The 19,106-nt window shown below is 38.8% G+C and overlaps 1 protein-coding gene and 1 pseudogene across 2 annotated transcripts in view; one reads left to right on the forward strand and one right to left on the reverse strand.

The window, feature by feature from the left end:
* The window catches only part of FBXO42 (F-box protein 42), a 77,222-nt gene that overhangs the window by 39,850 nt on the left and 18,266 nt on the right, over positions 1–19,106 (reverse strand). The gene's annotated exons all lie outside the window — the stretch shown is intronic.
* LOC150014245 (large ribosomal subunit protein P1 pseudogene) lies at positions 7,910–8,820 on the forward strand (annotated as a pseudogene).

The following is a 19,106-nucleotide window of genomic DNA, read 5'->3' on the forward strand; positions in this document are numbered from 1 at the left end:
AGGTACAGCTCAAGTACCAAGCCCATCCCAAGTACCTAACAATCCCTAAAGGCTTATTATTTTTCACTCTACTGAAAACTATGATAGCCAAGTTCTGATATAACCATAAAACCAGAAAATTGGCTAACAAGCCCCGACTCAAGGATCTGATTGGAAGATAGCAAAGGGAGTAACAGTTGGCTTCCTTTGGCCAGTAACATAACTTAGGACCCCAAACTTAGAAGGAGAAACTAACTGTGGCTGCTACAAGAGTAATAAGAATATTCTGAAGATGTAGTTTTAGAAATAACAGTTTTTTCTAGCTTTTACACAATACATTTCACTGAGGATAATAAATGTTCCAAGAATAGGCCTAACTACCTAAAATACCAAATACAAAGCAAAATTTATACTAGAAAACATCGTAACAAATCCAGGAAGTAACATCACTTAACAACAGAACAGATACACTGTGGTACAGTCACATATGGAATACTATACGACAAGGAGCCACAGATAAACACAAGAATAAGTCTCTCAACATAACACTGAGCAAAAGAAATCAGAAAAGTACATACATATGACTATGCTTATATCAAGTTCAAACCAGGCAAAATTAATTTATGCTGTTGCAAGTGAGGATAGTGGCTGCCATTGGCAACCCCTGGGAGGCTCCTGGGCTGCTGGCAAAGTTGTCTCCTACTTGGGTAATGCTTACACAGATGTGTTCAGTTTGTGAAAAATTGACCAAGCTGAATACTTAATGCACTTCTATTAAGTTTACCAAAGTAAGCCATGATCAAATTACTTCTAGAGAAGGTAATTAATTTTAAAAAATGGTTATGGATGGTGTTAAAATTTCCTCTTTGTGCTGTGTGCCCTAAATTTCTGCAAAGAGCACAGCATGTTACGCATGCCCACAGAAGCAAGCAGCACATTTGCACCACTCCCCTGATGTTTCACGCAATCAATGCCTGAGATACAAGGAGTAAAATAAAGGAAATAGCATAATTCCTGTAGGAAGTGCATCACAGGTTAGATTCTCCAGGAAGCAGATGCTAAAATACAATGAGGAAAGAAAAAGGTTTAAAGAAGAGAAGACCTCTCGCGAGAAGAAAAGAGCTGGGCTGGAGGAGCCATCAGACCACGATGCACTTCTGACAGCACCCGTCCAACGGAGAGCTCAGGAGCGGGACGGTCAGCGAGAGGATGCGGGACAGGGCCAGAAGACGAGGCTCTTCTATCACTGTTCTCCTATCACTGGCTGGGGGCTGCCCTGAGAAGATGGTGACTTTGGCTCCAAAGCTGAGGCCGTCACTGAAGGGACTTAGTTTTATTTAGCTACTCTCCTTATAGGCACCAAGTCCTTTCTGGAAGGGGCATCTGAGTCCATTTTATTACTTTTCAATACGTCTGTTCCCCTTGACCATGCACGCACCTGCCCAGACCATTCACTATGCTATCCACCTTATACATTTCCAGCATTTTCTCTAGCGCTGATGAAAATAAGAAATAACAGGAAGAGAAGAGTGGTTCTGAAATACACTTTGGGGTTTTAAGGAAGATTTGCAAGGAATCTCTACTACTCCTGTCATTCATATACTAATTATGTACAACACCTTAAAAACTGAAAGAATGATCACATTCAGAAAAGTAAAAACAAAAATCAAAACTCATGAAATTGCTTCCAAGAAAATGCGCCTACCAAATTAGCTCATGATGCTGCAATGTGTCCTAGCAAAGTGGCTGCTAAAATCATGATGACGTTGAACAACTGGCTAACTGGAAGTAGTGGAGCACCCTAAATCCTCCTCGCTGGGGGAGGAGGCGGCAGTGTTAAAGGAAGGACAGCAGCAATTCCCCCCACCCCTCCAAAGTAAAGAAGTGTTGTCACAGGGTTACTGTAAGTTGTATTAGGTAAAGGACCCTAGACAGTTGTTAGCCCCCTCTGCCCGAATTCGGGGCAGCTGTTTTCCCGTGCTTAACTTGCTAGAGGCAAAGCCTTTCCATTTCCAGCCCTAACTCCTTTCCAAAATAATGCAGTCATATAAATATAAAACAAAAATTAGCCCTGGCTGGTGTGGCTCAGTGGATCGAGTGCAGGCTTGCGAATCGAAAGGTTGCTGGTTCAGTCAGCCAGGGCACATGCCTGGGTTGCGGGTCAGGTCCCCAACTGGGGGAGCATGAGAGGCAACCACACATGGATGTTTCTTACCCTCTCCTTCTCCCTCCCTTCCTCCCTCCCTCTCTCTAAAAATTAATAAGTAAAATCTTTTAAAAACAAAAATTAGAATTTTCTTTCTGGCCTAAAAACAAACTGTCTTTTTCTAATGGGGAAAAAAAAATCACTTCCCATATTCCCTCTTATTCTTTCCCTGAGAGTTATCATTTCTCAAGTCCTACTGGCTAGCTTTCCTAATTTATTGACTTTCTCTATTTTTAACCCTTACTCAGCCCTGAAATTCATGATAGAAGAGTCCAAAAAACCAATTCCTTGAATTTGGCTGCATTTTTCACATTTGAATTAAATGCATCTCAAATACAGTTGTTCCCTATACAACATCTTGGCAGACTGTGAGCCTACGGTCTGCTTTAGCACAAACTGAATCCTAAAGTCTGCAAAAGGTTATTTATATTACTGTTTTTGCCCCAAGCAAAATAAATCTGTTCAGCTCAATAAAACAACTTACTTCCTTTCCAAATGTTCTCAAAGTATAATTAGCAAGCCCAAAGAAAGGGGCTCACACTTCTGTAATACACACTTCTAAGCAATTCTCACCTTTCAACCAGTTCACTGTCCCCAAAAGCATCAAACCCCATGCCCCTGAGGGCATGTCTGCTCAGGGGCATGTCTGCTAACTCGGCCCTGAGCACAGATGCCAATGAGAACATACAGGGATGGGCTCAGACGCAATTCCTCTGTAATTACATGCCCAGCATCAATTTGCACAGCCCTTCATTTTCACTTCCTTGATTAGGTAATAAAATCATCACTCATATTCCCAGAGGACATAGAGGCATTTTGAAAGTTTTTCATTTTTTCGTGCCAAAAATACGCCCTACAAAATATTTCACATATAAGTGTATTAACTTAATGAATGTGGTTTTCATGAGTCTGTAAAAGAAATCTTCCTCACCCTTCACATCTGTGTTAGGCCTTCCAGTTTTCCCAAAGTGAGAAACCACACTTTGAAGTCAATTTACTGTACTACTTGAGGGCAGAGACTATTTGCCTGGGTACCTTGCCTTCCTAGCACTAGACATTCAAATGAGCCAAGGTTTATGAACATTTCTACTCACAAAACCCTTGTGCTGACTTCATGTTACTTTATAATAGAAATTACATCATTAGTACGTCCAGGAAATAGCTGATCCTACCCTTATATGTCACTGGATGTTGTCAAGATATTTTATTGGTCAGAACGAATATACTTCTCTGGTTCCTTGAATTTTGACCTTTTAAGGTGTACGCTGGCCTGTGAGTCTGCTGCCAGACGCCTGACCCATACCTCACGAGAGGAATGGTTCTGAATAAACCCTGTGTTAGACCCAACGGCATCTTTTCCTTTCAAAAACTACTATACTACGTCCAACTAAATTCAAAGAAGTTTTGAAAACCCTTCTGAAGTACAAATTAAGGTTAAGATTCTGACACCAGGAGATCTGGCTACTGTTTCTAGCTGTAATGCTATGTGACCCAAGGTAAGTAACACAGAGTAAAATAGAAAAACCTTTCTATCCTCAAGTAATGAAAGTTCCCCACCTACTTCATAAAGATTTTGTAAAAAGAGCAGATATCAACAAACTACTCTGAATTCAGAGGAAATCAATTAAGTTGTGAAGAGTTAAAATTGATTCAAAGAAATTCAACATGGGAATGAAACTACTTTGTTTTTCCCTTGGAAGTAATTATTAGTCCTAGTATAATATTTGATTAATTGCGCCTGTGATTGTATACAACTAGACATCTGACAGTCCTCTTAGAGTAAACACATTTTTATGAAAATCAGAATACACTTCACTTACTTAAAAGGAAGCTTAAAATTTAAAATGCAATCAAGCTTATTCACAATTTCAAATGGTTAAAAAAATGCAATTAAGGGATCTTCTTTCCGACAGTAAAACCCAGCACACAGACGTAACTAAAGACTGCACGGCTGGACTGAAGGGAAAGCACCCAGTCACCCCTCAGTACAAGGGCTTCTGAAGCTTCAGGGGCAAAGCAGCAACCTTGCACCGATGTCATCAAAAACTCATGAAATTACCCACCCCAGCAGCACTGGTGTGAGGCTAAAAAGTATTAAATCATGGCTGGGGTGGCTCAGTGGATTGAGTGGCAGTCTGCGAATCAAAAGGTCGCTGGTTCAATACCCAGTCAGGGCACATGCCTGAGTTCCGGGGCCAGGTTTCCAGTTGGGGGCATGCCAGAGGCAACCGATTTGTTTCTCTCTCACATCAATGTTTCTCTCCCTCTTTTTCTCCCTCCCTTCCCCTCATTTAAAAAATGAATTAATAAAATCTTTAAAAAAATAAAAAGTATTAAATGTTACTCCTGAAAATTTAAGTACTGTCGAATGAGGATAATAAACCTTCTTATTAATATACCATTATTACCAACAATGTACTAAGTCAAATGAAAAAGTTATAAAGTGGGAAAATGGCAAAATATAAATTTCTACCTTACTTCAGGCATATAACAAACATCAATGGAAAATCTGCCATATGTGAAAACACTGTGCTTAGATTCCATGGGAATTACAAAAAGAGGACATGCCACTATTTTCTCTCAAAGAGATTAGCCCAGTAAAAGCCAAAGACACATAAACAGAGAATACGAACACAGGACAGATCTGTGGTACAGAACGAGAAGCTTTAACAATTCAGAAAAGGAAAAGATGGCTTCCAACTAGGATGAGAAGGAAGTTACACAGAGGCAAGCTTCTGAGCTTTGAAAAATAGGTGAGATTTCAGAGAATGAAATGAAGGAAGGTAAAGGGAAAAAAGATTTTCAAATTACTGTCTCTTGAACCAATATTCTTTGCCACTTACAGAACAACACTTAGGACAAACGGATAAAAGCTATTTTTTACTGAATGGGTATTTTACCAAATGCACAAACTACTTAGTATTTTAATCTACATTACCAGAAGCTCATAATCTGGAGACACCTTAGTTCCTGACAGTCAATGTTTTGACAAAAAAAGTCTAGGAACAGAATAACCTGACATGACTACTATTGCTATTAGCAAACAGTGAGCTATTTTGACAGGCAAATTCAGAGAGCTGTTTCTATAAAGCATTCCAAATTTAATAACAGATATTAACTGCTGTGAGTTCTTTTGAAATGATTAACTCATCAGTGGGTTATGTAATTAAAATTCCCTTTAATAAAATAAAAAAATAAAGTATTTCCCCAAACTACCCATCAGTAAACTTTCTCATTCTTTACAATGGCTGATATTAAATTGAACCACTTAAGGCTATTACAGAGCAGTAGCAGAAATGGACCAGTTCAGAGCCATTCTCTATATTCATATGTAGCAGCCAAAGGACTTGTTATTACTAAGCATAAATGGGCAAGAAAATGTACTGGTTTCAATCATCAATAAAAATACTCTAGGTTCTGCAAATGCTATAAGGAAAACCATACATTCTAGGTTCAGCAAAATGTTTCATTTGGTATAGAAAGTGTAACAGAAATGTAATATCCAAATTTAGATTTTTATGGGAGCTTGAATTTTCAGATTTTAAGAGAAGATAGTAATAATAAAGAAAGTATAGGATATTCTGTTTGCAATAACTTAACATATAGCAATGATTGAAAACAAAAGGCTTTCAAGTATAGTATCATTCAGAAGGGAGTTAAATGGGAGAAAGGTGCATTAAGGTACATTTTTCTAGACTTGGAAATTTTTTTCCTCTCGAAAATAATTACTTCAGAAAGTACGAAAAATGCAAAAGGAGCAAATAACCATTCTGTAACAATAAAAACTGTACTAACTTAAAATTGACTGCATCAGGCTGCAGAAATGCTCAAAGCACACCTACCTCTCCCTCTATGCTCCCACAATGCTTAGTCCCTGCCTGCATGCTAGCAATTACTATACAGTAGCCTCTCCTTTTCTGCTGGGGATATATTCCAAGACCTCCAGTGAATGCCTCAAACCTTGCATAGTATCAAACCCTACATACACTGTATTTTTCCTTATACATACATACAGACATACATACCTATGATGAACTTTAATTTATAAATTAGGCACAACTATGACTAATAATAAAATAGATTATGACAATATTCTGTCATAAAAGTTATGTGAATGTGGTCTGTCTCTCAAAATATCTTCCTGTATCATACTCACTTTTTAACTTAAAAGACACACTTTAGAGCTTCTCTTTGGCACATCTGAATTGCCAGCATTATTACTCTTGCACTTTGAGGTCATTATTAAGTAAAACAAAAGGCTACTTGAACACAAGTACTGAGATGCCATGACAGCTGATCTGATAATGGAGGTGGCCAGTGACTAGCAGAGCAGGGAGCCTTTACAGCACAGATACACTGGACAGAGATGGTTCATGTCCCAGGTGGGACGGAGTGGGATGGGTCGATATTTTATCATTCTACTCAGAAGGATGTGCAATTTCATTTTTTTAAAGATTCCATTCATTCATTCATTCATTTATAGAGAGGGGGAAGGAGAAAAGAGAGGGAGAGAAACATCTGTCAGTTGCCTCTAGCAGGCGCCCCGCAACCTAGGTATGTGCTCTGACCAGGAATCAACCTACAAACTTTCACTCTGCGGGATGACACCCAACCAACTGAGCCACAGCGGTCAGGGCATAATGCACAATTTCAAACTTAGAAACTGTTTATTTCTGAAATTCTCCATTTACTATCCTTGAACTATGGTTAACTGCAGGGAAGTGAAACCGTGGATAAGGAGGGATGACTGTACTTCAGCTGTCTGTGTCTCTTCCTCTCCCTTTAGGGCACAATAGAAAATAATTTTATTTCCTGCATCCATATAAGCCCTCAGCGAAAGGCTACAGGACAAATAAGCAAATACAGCTTTATGAATTCATTTCAGAGTCAACAACAAATCCTAAATGTTAATTCATAGATATTCTGATGGAAAAAAACCCAAAACTTCATATCAAAAATTAAAATAAGGGAGACTTCCGGCCAAGATGGAGGCCTAGACTGACACGCTCCATCTCCCTCCACAACTAAGAAGGAATACAACTACCACAAAACCAGAGATAACCAGAAGTTCCAGAAAATAAATGGAAGTCCAACGTATGAAGTTATAAACAACTGGTGCTCATCCGGACAGGTAGGCGGGGCGAAGCTGGGGCGGAGAGTTCAGGCTGTGCTGGTGGCGGCAGCTGCAGTGGCAGCAGTGGTGACGGTGACAGGACAGCAGTAAGCACAGACACCCATATTTAAGGGGAGGCGAGAAGCGCCTGGGAAGCACCCCCCGCAGCAGACCCGTCAGCTCGCGATTCCAACGCCGGGGAAGGCAGACCCCCATTGCCTCGGACTGTGAGACCCGGAGGGGTTGGGGACGGAGGAGGAGGCTCCCGGTCTCTCAGCAGAGAGTGAGTGGCAGGAACCCATCTTGGATCCCCGCCCCCACACAAAGTGCCACAGTGTGGTGAGAAGGGTCACCCGGTTGTGATGAGTGCACGGGGCTCTGCACCCTATAGCGTGGGAGGTGTGACAGCCACGCCCAGGAAGCAAAGGTAAACACAAAACTGTCAGGATGGCACAGATCATGGTAGAGATCCCAATCACGCAGCTGACCAGCCAGCAAATATCTAATCTAACGAAGCAGCAGATAGGAAATCTTTCTGAGGCTCAGTTCGGAGCTTTGGTTATAAAAATGCTTACAGACTTAATAGCAGATCTTAAACAAGCCAGGAAGGAATGCAGGCAAGTCCTGCTGAAATGAACAAAAACACATACGAAACTAGAGGTGAGGGCAAGAAAATCAGGGATCAAACCAACAAATCGGAACATAGGGAAGGAACAAACAGTCAACCAGTGCAAAAAGAGGAAATGAGAAGTGAGGAAAATGAGGAGAGGCTCAGAAACCTATGGGATAGCTATAAGTGGGCCAACATCTGAATCAGAAGGTGAAGAAGAAGAACTAGAAATTGAAAAATTATATGAAAAAATAATGAAGCAGAACTTCCCTAACTTGGGGAAGGAAATAAGACTTACAGGTCCAGGAAGCACAGAGAGTTCCAAAAAAACTGGACCCAGGGAGAACCACGCCAGGACACATTATAATCAAAATGTCAAAAATTAAGGATAAATTTTCCCCAGCTGCCATTAAGGTGCTCGGTTCTTCCGAGGAAGCTAGGGCCGCGTTGGGGTGAGGCCCTCACTTCATCCGGCGACTAGCACCACGCCCGGCAGCGCTTGCCGAGCACTCGCCTATACCACGGCCTCCGTCTCGGAGCTCGCCTGCATCTACTCGGCCCTTATCCTGCACGACGATGAGGTAACAGTGACGGAGGATAAGATCAATGCCCTCATTAAAGCAGCTGGTGTAAATGTTGAACCTTTCTGGCCAGGCTTGTTTGCAAAGGCTTTGGCCAACGTCAGCACTGGGAGTCTCATCTGCAATGTAGGGGCTGGTGGACCTGCCCCAGCAGCTAGTGCTGCACCAGCAGGAGGTCCTGCCCCTCCACTGCTGCTGCCCCAGCTGAGGAAAAGAAAGCCGAAGCAAAGAAAGAAGGATTGGAGGAGTCTGATGATGACATGGGCTTTGGTCTTTTTGACTAAACCTCTTGTAACACATTCAATAAAACTGAACTCTACTGCTAAAAAAAAAAAAAAATTAAGGATAAAGAGAGAATCTTAAAAGCAGCAAGAGAGAAGAAGATAATTACATACAAAAAGGTCCCAATTAGACTGTCAGCTGATTTCTCAAAAGAAACTCTGCAGGCAAGAAGGGACTGGCAAGAAATATTCAAAGTAATGAAAAACAAAAGCCTACAACCATGATTACTCTACCCAGCGAAGCTGTCATTCAGAGTAGAAGGGCAGATGAAGTGCTTCAGGACAAAGTAAAACTGAAGGAGTTCATCAGATCCAAACCGCTGTTCTATGAAATGTTAAAGGGACTTGTTTTGGAGAAAGAGGATTGAAACTATGAACATTAAAATGAAAACTGTATCACAACAACCAACAGCAGAAGCTAGGGAACCGAAACAAAGGCAAACTAAGTAGGCAACGAGAGTGGGAAAAGAATTACAGGTACAGGGAACATTTTGTGGGGAGGTCAGCGGGGAGGGGGAGGGGGGGAAAGGGAGGGTGATGGTACAGGAATTAAGAAGCATAGTCGGAGGGAGTGGAGTAAATAAGATGTTGAGAAGCACTATCTGCACAACCAATGGGCATGGACTAAGGGGGGGGACAACTGGAGGAAGGGGGGGTCACTGGGTGAAGGGGAACAAAGGGAAAAGAAATTGGGACAACTGTAACAGCATAATCAATAAAGCATATTAAACAAATTAAAATAAAAAATAAGATCACAGATTTCAGATGGCTAAAGACAAAACTAAAAGAGGGAGGATAAAACTAGGATATGAAGTAGAAATTTTTAATCTTAAATTTAAAACACACAGTATTTAAGCAAATCATTACCGTTTTTAAGATATTCAGATGTTTCTGCCACTACGTACCCTAACTCTGACAAGAGAAGAGTGTGCAAAAACTACTGCGCGCCGAGATTCTCAACCTTTTGGGGAAAGGTTGTGTTATCATAATGATTCCCAGACTTCTAAATTTCACAGATCAGCAATTTTTTGGACTGAAACAGGGTCCAGAACTTTTCATTTTCCCAAATAAGGACAAAAAAACCCCACAAAACACACACACACACACACACACACACACACACACACGACTAAAGTTTGGTATTTCATTTTACCACTTATTTGCTCTGGGGCGGGGGCGGGGGGGGGACCCCACAGACATTTAAAACAAGTTACAAAGTCTAAATTTTGTTTCTACCTAATGTATCTTTTCTTTAAGCTAATTTAAATTAAAAGTAGCTGTTTCCAGGATGATGGGAAACCATTTCCTAATGCTAGAAAAAGAGATGAAGGCTACTGGCAAGAGGTCACAAAAGATTAATGCAACCTGATTTCTTTTAGAAAACAGCTTCGCTGCTCTTTACTTGGCTGGTAAACTTATCATGCTTTCTTACTTATGTGTTTCCTCCACCAAATTAAGGTCTATATTTTAAACAAGATTTAACTGTGGCACTTTTTTTTTTTTCTTTTAAACTGCAACTGAGTAGTGTAACAGTCAAAGTTTATTACTATTATTGGGGGTATTAGAGTCGAACCATAGTTTCAAAACTTTCTACAGAAGCTAAAGTTTTAAACATCAGGTTCTCACACAAGATGCTATTTTATGCTACTTTCCAAAAAGAAAAAAAAAAGAAACAAGTCCAAACCTCTTTCCAAAATGATGTAAGTCAGAAAACTCTTCAAGATGTAGAAAAAAAGCCTATGAAATAGTAAGAAAAACAAACTCTCCCCTGGGTTAAGAATGCCTAAAGCAATCATCACCTCATGGCGCCAGTTTTAAGGAGGGCTAACACACCTTTCTCGTTCACACGCCCACTGCAAATCTATTTCAATGGAAGAAATTATTTTTTTAAATCACATTTATTTTGTTTTGCACATTTAGTTCTCTATCATCAACAATTATTCCCCCAATAATTAAAAAAAATTAAAAGAAAATTTCTACTTTGATTTAAAATTTCTTCTAAACCCATCTGTATCTCTTATACAAGTATCTCTGCTATTGCACAGATATTCTTCAGAATGAAAAGTACATACACAAACAGGAAAAGTTCAAGAACGTATTGGATTTGGCAATATTTATCAATTTAAAATGTGCAACTCTTTTGATTCAGCAAGTTAACTTTCAGTTATCTGACACAAACATCCAGACATGTGTATAAAAACGTACTAACAAGTGGAGGTTTGTTGAATCTTTTTTGTAATGACAAAGACTTCTAACTATATATATGTCCATTAATAGAGAATGGCTAGATAAATATCTATATCTAAACTATAGAATTTAAAGCACTAGTTTTTAAAAATGTGGATGTTGTGGCATATGTTGACACGAAGAGATCTCTAAGACAAACAATTATGTAAAAATGCAAAATAATATGATTAATAGAATTAATGTTAAAAAATAAATCAACGGTTGTCCACCAGAATCATCTGAGAACTATTAAAATTCAGATCAAATCAAAATCTTAGGAGAACGAGGGGAAGTTGGAGCCCATTCAGTCTTATTTTTTTAAAGATTTTATTTATTTATTTTTAGAGAGAGGGAAAGAAAGGGAGAAAGAGAGGGAGAGAAACATCGATGCAAGAGAGAAACATCAATTGGTTGCCTCTCGCATGCCCCCCAACTGGGGACCTCGCCCAAAGCCCAGGTATGCACCCTGGCTGGGAATCGAACCAGCGACCCTTTGGTTCACAGGGTGGCACTCCACTGAGCCACACCAGTCAGGGCTCATTCTTTTTTTCTTTTTTTTTTTTTCATTCTTATTTTTAATGAAGGACTGAAACAACCCTTTCATCAGCCAGTTCAAAAACAATGACAAAAGAATAAATCAAAATTATGTATCCACATCAGTATAAATGCATAGAAAAGTGATCTGAAAGACACATGAACTTAAGAGCTTCATCTCTGAGTAGGGAAAGGAGCCTTTGCCTTTTTTAAATTAATTTTAACAGCCAAATAGATCATAGATACAAAACTGTATAGAGGTGCAGACACTGTGGAAAACAGTATGACAGTTCCTCAAAAAATTAATCAGAATTACCACACAATACAGCAGGTCTACTCCTGGATACAAACCCAAAAGAACTGAAAGCAGTGACTCAAACAAATATTTGTACACCCACGTTCACAGCCAACATTGTTCACTACAGCAAAAGGATGAAAACCCAAATGTCAATCTGTGGATACATGGACAAAATGTAGCTTATAATCACTATGGAATATTATGCAGCCTTAAGCAGGAATGAAATTCTGACACATTAAACATGGAGGAAGCCTGAAGAAATTATGCGAAGTGAAACAAGCTAGACATGAAAGGTAAGTACTGTACGATTCCATTAATATGAGGTACTAGCAGTCAATTCATACAGGGAGAAAGAAGAATGGTGGTTGCTAGGGGCCAGAGGGATGGGAGAAGAGGGAGTCATTGCTTCTTGGGTTCGGAGTTTCAGGTGGGGAAGATGTAAACATTCTAGGATGAATAACGGTGAGGGTTGGACAATAATGTGAATGTACTCAATGCCACTTAACTGTACACTTAAAAATGATTACAAGGGCCCTGGCAGGCATGGCTCAGTTGGATGGAGCATCATTCTGTAAATGGAAAGGTCACGGGTTCGATTCCCAGTCAGGGCACATGTCTAGGTTATATAAAATCAGAATTATCTGTTCCTTGAATATTTGACAGAAATTGCTTGTAAATCTATTTAAATCTGGAGTTTTCTTTGCGGATTTTTCTGTTCACTGATTCCATTTCTTTGTAATAGGACTCGAGTTTTTTTGTTTCTTCTTGAGTTTTGATTATGTTCTGTTTTTTATAGAAATGTATATGTCACTTAAGAGAAAATATACTAGCCAGAATCAATAACAGCTTTCATTTCCCATATAAACTTAAGATTATTGATAAAATGTAGAGATGTTACACAGATGTCAAATAAGCAATGGGAAAATGCCCTTAAACAAGGTACATCTGCTCTGAAAACTTTCAATTTATGATAGGCCATTTGACCTTTTAAATCTCCAACAGATATCACCAAAAAGTGTCCACTTATAGAGCCCCCTGTCTCTAAATTTCATTTTAACTTCCTTTCTTCCCCACTACATTGTATATTACTTGAGGTCAGAAACTCAAGTCATATTCATTTTTGTACATCTGGCACATGTAATTTAGGTACCACATCAATATTAATGCTGTTTTTAAATGAATGAAGATCACAAGGTCCCTTACCCTTCAGTAAGGTTGATGTTACTGACTCACTTCTGGTTGCTAAGTGTACGCTTTTTTTTTTTAATTTAATTTATTTTTTAGGGAGGGGGAAGGGAGAGAGAAGAGAGGGGAAGAAATATCTATCTGTTGTCTCTCGCACACCTCCAACTGGGGACCTAGCCCACAACCCAGGCATGCGCCCTGATTGGGAATCGAACCAGCAACGTTTCGGTTCACAGGCTGGCCCTCAATCCACTGAGCCACACCAGTCAGGGCACCAAGTGTACTCTTTAGATGTTTAATGTTAAAGGACTGCTATATGACCATACCTGCACACAACCCTCCATGTGACCAAAAGCACAAAGCCATCTGTAAGACAGTATGCCTTAGTTGGGAGTAGAACATAAAACAGGTTTTCCTTCACTGCTGAAGTTATTGAAATAAAACTAAATCTTGAATTATTTGCTGCACTTGCACTCCTTGCTAACTAAATGAGTCAATCATCTCAGGATAAAACTGTAAAATGAATAACAGAAATAACACACAAAAATTATTAGGGAGAAAAAGAATGCCAGGATACTGCTCTATACCAGATTATGAATGTGTCATCATTCAGTTGTTGATTCTATAACACTTGGATTTTTTGAGGACATAACTATTCCTTTATGGAAATCTATATGTTACCAGGTGCCTGCTGAAAAAACAAGATCGCCAACCTTTAATAATAAGTTCCAGAAGAAAAACTAAAGGGAGGCCAAAATGAGAAAGATAAATATTAGCTAGATTCATAGCACTTTAGAGTTAAAAATAAGACTGGAAGTTATTTCGGCCAAACCATTTTTTAAAGCACAAAACTCAAGTAAAACTTACTATCCCAATACCTGCTTGTCAAAACCCACAGAACTTTAAAGTACAAAGAATGAAACGTAATGCAAATTAAAAAAAAAAAAAAAAAACTTATTAGGAAGGAATGAAACTATGATGAAAATAATCCAACTGTATTACAAATATATAAAACAGCCATGGGTGGAGGTAAAGATGCTGATCGAAGTAATTTTAGAAATGAATGGAATCTATAAGACTAAATGCAAAAGGAACTGCACATAGCACTAGACTTTACTTGAAGTTGTTTCCCACAGGAGCATAGTTAGTAATTCCAATACAGCTATACATGTGTATTAGAATTGAACAATTAGTTAAATAAACAGTGGAGGGCTGGAGCCAAGTTTCTCACAGCTGCAGTGGGAATTTACAGATAAGGAAGGGGGAAAGCATAGAACGATCACGTGATAATGGATTAGCATGAGAAGCATTAATATGAACTCATGTTTAGCTTAATATAAGGTAGTTACGTACAAAAATATTTATAGATTTATGTATATACACATGTTAGTATACACACATATACTTCCTTGCTATGTAGTTGAGAGGGTCTAGAAGCAACAACACCCCAGTAGCAATGAGCACAGCACTCAGATCTTGACTTCTAATACCATTTTCCAATAAAAGGAACTGGGGCCCCTTGGTGAAATCGCAGAATCTAGGACTAGCACAGGAACTATACAAAATAAACCTGGATAATCCTGTAGTGCTGGAATGTAAGAATGTGATCTAAAAACAAAACATTTTTAGAATGACATCAAAAGGACTCAGGAGGCAAAGGAAAGAGCCAATGCTGAAACAATTTGAGAACAAAATAAATATCCATGAATTCATATAAGATAACTGATTGAATTTAAAAGACGAGGGCTCCCTTGCAGATTTCCACACAATTCATGTCGATTATCTCCCTTCCAGTAATTGGGGCTTAACTTCACTCATACTCATATTCCTAATTTGCCTCCACCCTGGTAAAATTCTTATTAGCATTCAATATAGATATAAACTAGACTAGTTTTACAATGCAAAGAAAATTGTTTCCACCAGAAAACAGTGCATAACTTCATTCCTTGAGCAAATAAAACTTCTGTGTACAACTATGCCAGGAAATTCATAATAGGAAAGTTAAACTTAAAAATAAATGAATACCAACAAGTACTTTCCATCAAAAGATATCACCAAGGTACCTAAGACCTTATTTCCAACTGTCATAAGATTTCCAAGTTGTGTTTACCCCTTAAGCATTCCTGTACATTTGCACACCTAAAACGAGACTCTTAATTTGAGTAAATGACTTAATAATTAAGTATATCACAAAACCCTTGCTTACAAACTATTCCCTTCGACTGAACAATCGGTATTTATTAATATATATTCAGCTTCTTTGCAAGAATAAGAAAACTATCATTTTTGCAAACCCTAATAATTTATGGTCAACAAAGGGTGCTAAAAACCATTATATGAATGGTTGATGGAGAGATCAGGCTAAGATCATCTGAACCCAGAGGTGAATCTTGGCATAGCTAAGAAGCGAGACCACTAGAAAGTATGCCTCATGAGTGATACAATGGGAAGTGTGCAATACTGCCTGTGAAGTATTCTGGCTCTAAAATTTTAATTTAGTCATGCTTCTAGATAAACTAATTCCCGGAGAAAGCAATTAGACAAATCCAGACTTCGGTACATTCTGCAGTTCAGAAGACTGATTGCCCAGGCTCTGTGCCTGAAGGCAATTTTGAGATCTCAATGAAGTAAGGGAGAATTAAAAATGCCCATCAACCTCTCTGAGTTGTGGAGACAAACAATAGAGTTCAGGGAGGCTGAAGAGGGGAACTTGCGGGGCAGAATTCCAGAAAGAAACGAAGCCACACAGAAATGGAACTCCAGAAATCTGCATAGTGTTCTCTTGAGTCTTTGCTAAGTACTGGGCAACAAACACAGACTGAAACTCCACGAAGTCAGGAAAAGAATGACAGGGAAATTCAAAGTTGATCAATTCCCACAGCTCACAAGCATGAAGAAATTCAAGCTCCAGCAAGTCAGAGTACAGAGTTCTTGGCAATCTTCTGGGATTTTTGATGGAAACCCCAGACAGTTCACCCCTTAGTATAGGGCTGAATTGTCCGTGAAATGAAGACTACGCTAAATCAACCCTAGTTAAGACTTAAAAAATAGACCTCAAAAAGATGAAGAACTGATCGACAGGCAACTTAACTGTCTGCCAAAACAAAGCCAAAGGCTCTAAAAGAAAGACAACAAAAGCCAGAAGCTCATCCACATAACCAATCAAAAATTAGCAGATGTGCCAAGAGACACACCTCCCTCCAAAAAAAGGCTCACACTAAGAGAAAAGTCAGTCAACAGAAACAAACCCAGAAACGACAAGAACATTAAAACAGCTATAAGAATGAGCGCTAGCCAGTTAGCTCAGTTGATTAGAGCATTGTCCCAATACGACAAGCTTGTGGGTTTGATCCCCAGTCAGGGCACATACAAGAATCAACCAATGAATGCATAAGTAAGTGGAACAAAATTCAATGTCTCTCTCTCTCTCTCAAATCAATAAATAAAAATTAAAAATATAAAAATGAAATAAAAAAGCGATAAGCAGTACACCATTATCATGCTCAAGGACTTAAAGGTTAACTATTAGAGAGAAATGGGAAATACTAAAAGAAGGAACTTCTAGAGATTAAAAAAATAAAAAATATAACTATATAATTATAGCAGATTACAGCATACAGAGGAAAAGAACGAGTTGAAATTTAAGACATAGCAACACAAACTATAAAAAATGAAACAGGGAGAGAGAAAAAAAAATTTTTTTTAAATTAGACTCAGCCTTGGCTGGTGTGGTTCAACGGACTGAGTGCCAGCCTGCAAATCAAGAGGTTGTCGGTTCAATTCCCAGTCAGGGCACATATCTGGGTTGCAGGCCAGGTCCCCAATTGGGGGTGTGACAGAGGCAACCACACGTTGATGTTTCTCTCCCTCTCTGTCTCCCTCCCTTCCCCTCTCTAAAAACAAATAAATAAAATCTTTAAAAAAAAATTAGACTCAGTAACATTGGGGACAATATCAGGTCTAACATACATGTAATCAAGAGTCCTGGTGGAAAGAGGAGAGGGGCCAGATAAAGATTTTAAGAAAGAACCGTGAAAATGTTTCCTAATTCGATGAAAACTATAAACCCAGAGATCCGAGAATCTGAACGAACCAAGCAGATGAAAACACAAAGACAAAGCCATACCAAGACACATCATGATCACATTGCTGAAAACCAACAATGGACGGTCAGAAGCCGAAAGCCAGAAGACAATGGAGTAACATCTTTGAAGTCCTGGAAAAATAAAAATCAACTTGGAATTCTATATGCATGAAAATATCCTTTAAAATAAAGGTAAAATAAAATATACTTTCAGACAGGCAGGGTGGAAAGGATGTAACACTAGGACATCTACATGACAAGAAATGTTAAAGGAAGCCCTCCTCCTAAGGTAGAAGGGTGGCATCAACTAGAAATCCGGATATACACTACGAAATAAACAGCACAGGGAAAAACAGCTCTATGGGTGAATATTAAAAACTTCCATTTTCTCATTTTCCTTAAAAGGTTTCTGACTGTTTAAAGCAAATATTATGTACTGTGAGGTTTACAACATATGTAGAAAAATGTATGGCAACAATAACACAACAAATGAGGAACAAGGAAAGTATAAGGTCTTATATGTGAAGAAGTGTATTCCTCTGTAGATTCTTAAAAGATAAACTTAGAACTGAGATAAATAAAAATGTATATTGTAAACCTTAAAACCACACACACACACACACACACACACACACACACACGTGTAGGTAATTAAGTCAATGGTGCAGATAAAATAGAATACTAAAAATACTCAAGTACTTAACCCAAAAGAAGGTAGGAAAAGATAAAGAGGAACAAATCACATACGACAAAGAGAAAACAAACAGCAAGATGGTATATTAAAATCTACATTAAATAGATATGGTTTAAACACTCCAATAATAAAGATATAAATTATCAGACGCTTAAAAAAAAAAAGCAAAGCCTAATTTATATGCTATCTACAAGAAATGCACTCTTTTTAAAAAAAGTTTTATTGATTGATTGATTGAGAGGGGGGAAAGGAGAAAGAGAGGGAGAGAAACATCACTGTGCAGTTGCCTCTCACGTGCCCCCAGCTGGGGACCTGACATGCAACCTAGTCACGTACCCTGACTGGGAATCAGACCAGCTACACTTAGAAATGCACTTTAAGAGCTGCAAACTACATGAAGGAAAAAACATTTAAAAAAACCCCAAGACCCCCCAAATCAGTTAAAGATGAGTATCTAAGTATTAATTAGGAATAAGCTATGTAGAAGTTGCTTTAAAAACTCCACCATTCCCCTTCCAAAAGTGGGTAGATGAAACAGACAGGTAAAATATTGGTAATTTCTGAAGCTAAGTGATGGGTATACAGAGATTCACTATATTATTCTCTCTCTCTCTCTCTCTCTCTCTCTCTCTCTCTCTCTCTCTCTCTCTATATATATATATATATATATATATATATATATACTTGAAAATTTTCATCACATAATATTAAAGAAGAAAGAAAGAAAGAGAATTTCTACTGGGCACTAATTAAAGGCATACTACTGATGGAGGGTTGCTGAAAACAGTGGCAAGGCTTGATTCTACCACAAGAATCCTCAAAACGAAGGTGCTCTTTTAGCTGTTAAAATGTACAGAAATACTTTTGTACACATATGAATAAAATTAGACTTCAAAAGAAAGTATGTCCTAGAATCACGAATGCCTGAAAAAATATATTAAAAATCTTAAGTTCTTAAGAGTTTTTTAAAAAGCCTTAACGTCCTTTCCTTAAGATATGGGTAATAGCCCTGGTTGGTGTGGCTCAGTGGATTGAGTGCTGGCCTGCAAACCGAAATGTCAGCAGTTCAGTCCCCAGTCAGGGCACATGCCTGGGTTGTGGGCCAGGCAACCAGCTGATATTTCTCTCTCACATCTATGTTTCTCTCTCTCTCTTTTTTAAAACATTTTATTTACTTTCAGAGAGAGAGGAAGGGAGGGAGAAGTAGAGGGAAACACCAATGTGCAAGAGACACAACAATCGGTTGCCTCCCACACACTCCCAGCCAGGGACCTGGCCCACAACCCAGGCATGCGTACCAACCAGGAATTGAACC

This window comes from Furipterus horrens, unplaced genomic scaffold, assembly GCF_987537825.1.
Source record: "Furipterus horrens unplaced genomic scaffold, mFurHor1.1.pri manual_scaffold_3, whole genome shotgun sequence".
NCBI classification, from domain to species: domain Eukaryota; kingdom Metazoa; phylum Chordata; class Mammalia; order Chiroptera; family Furipteridae; genus Furipterus; species Furipterus horrens.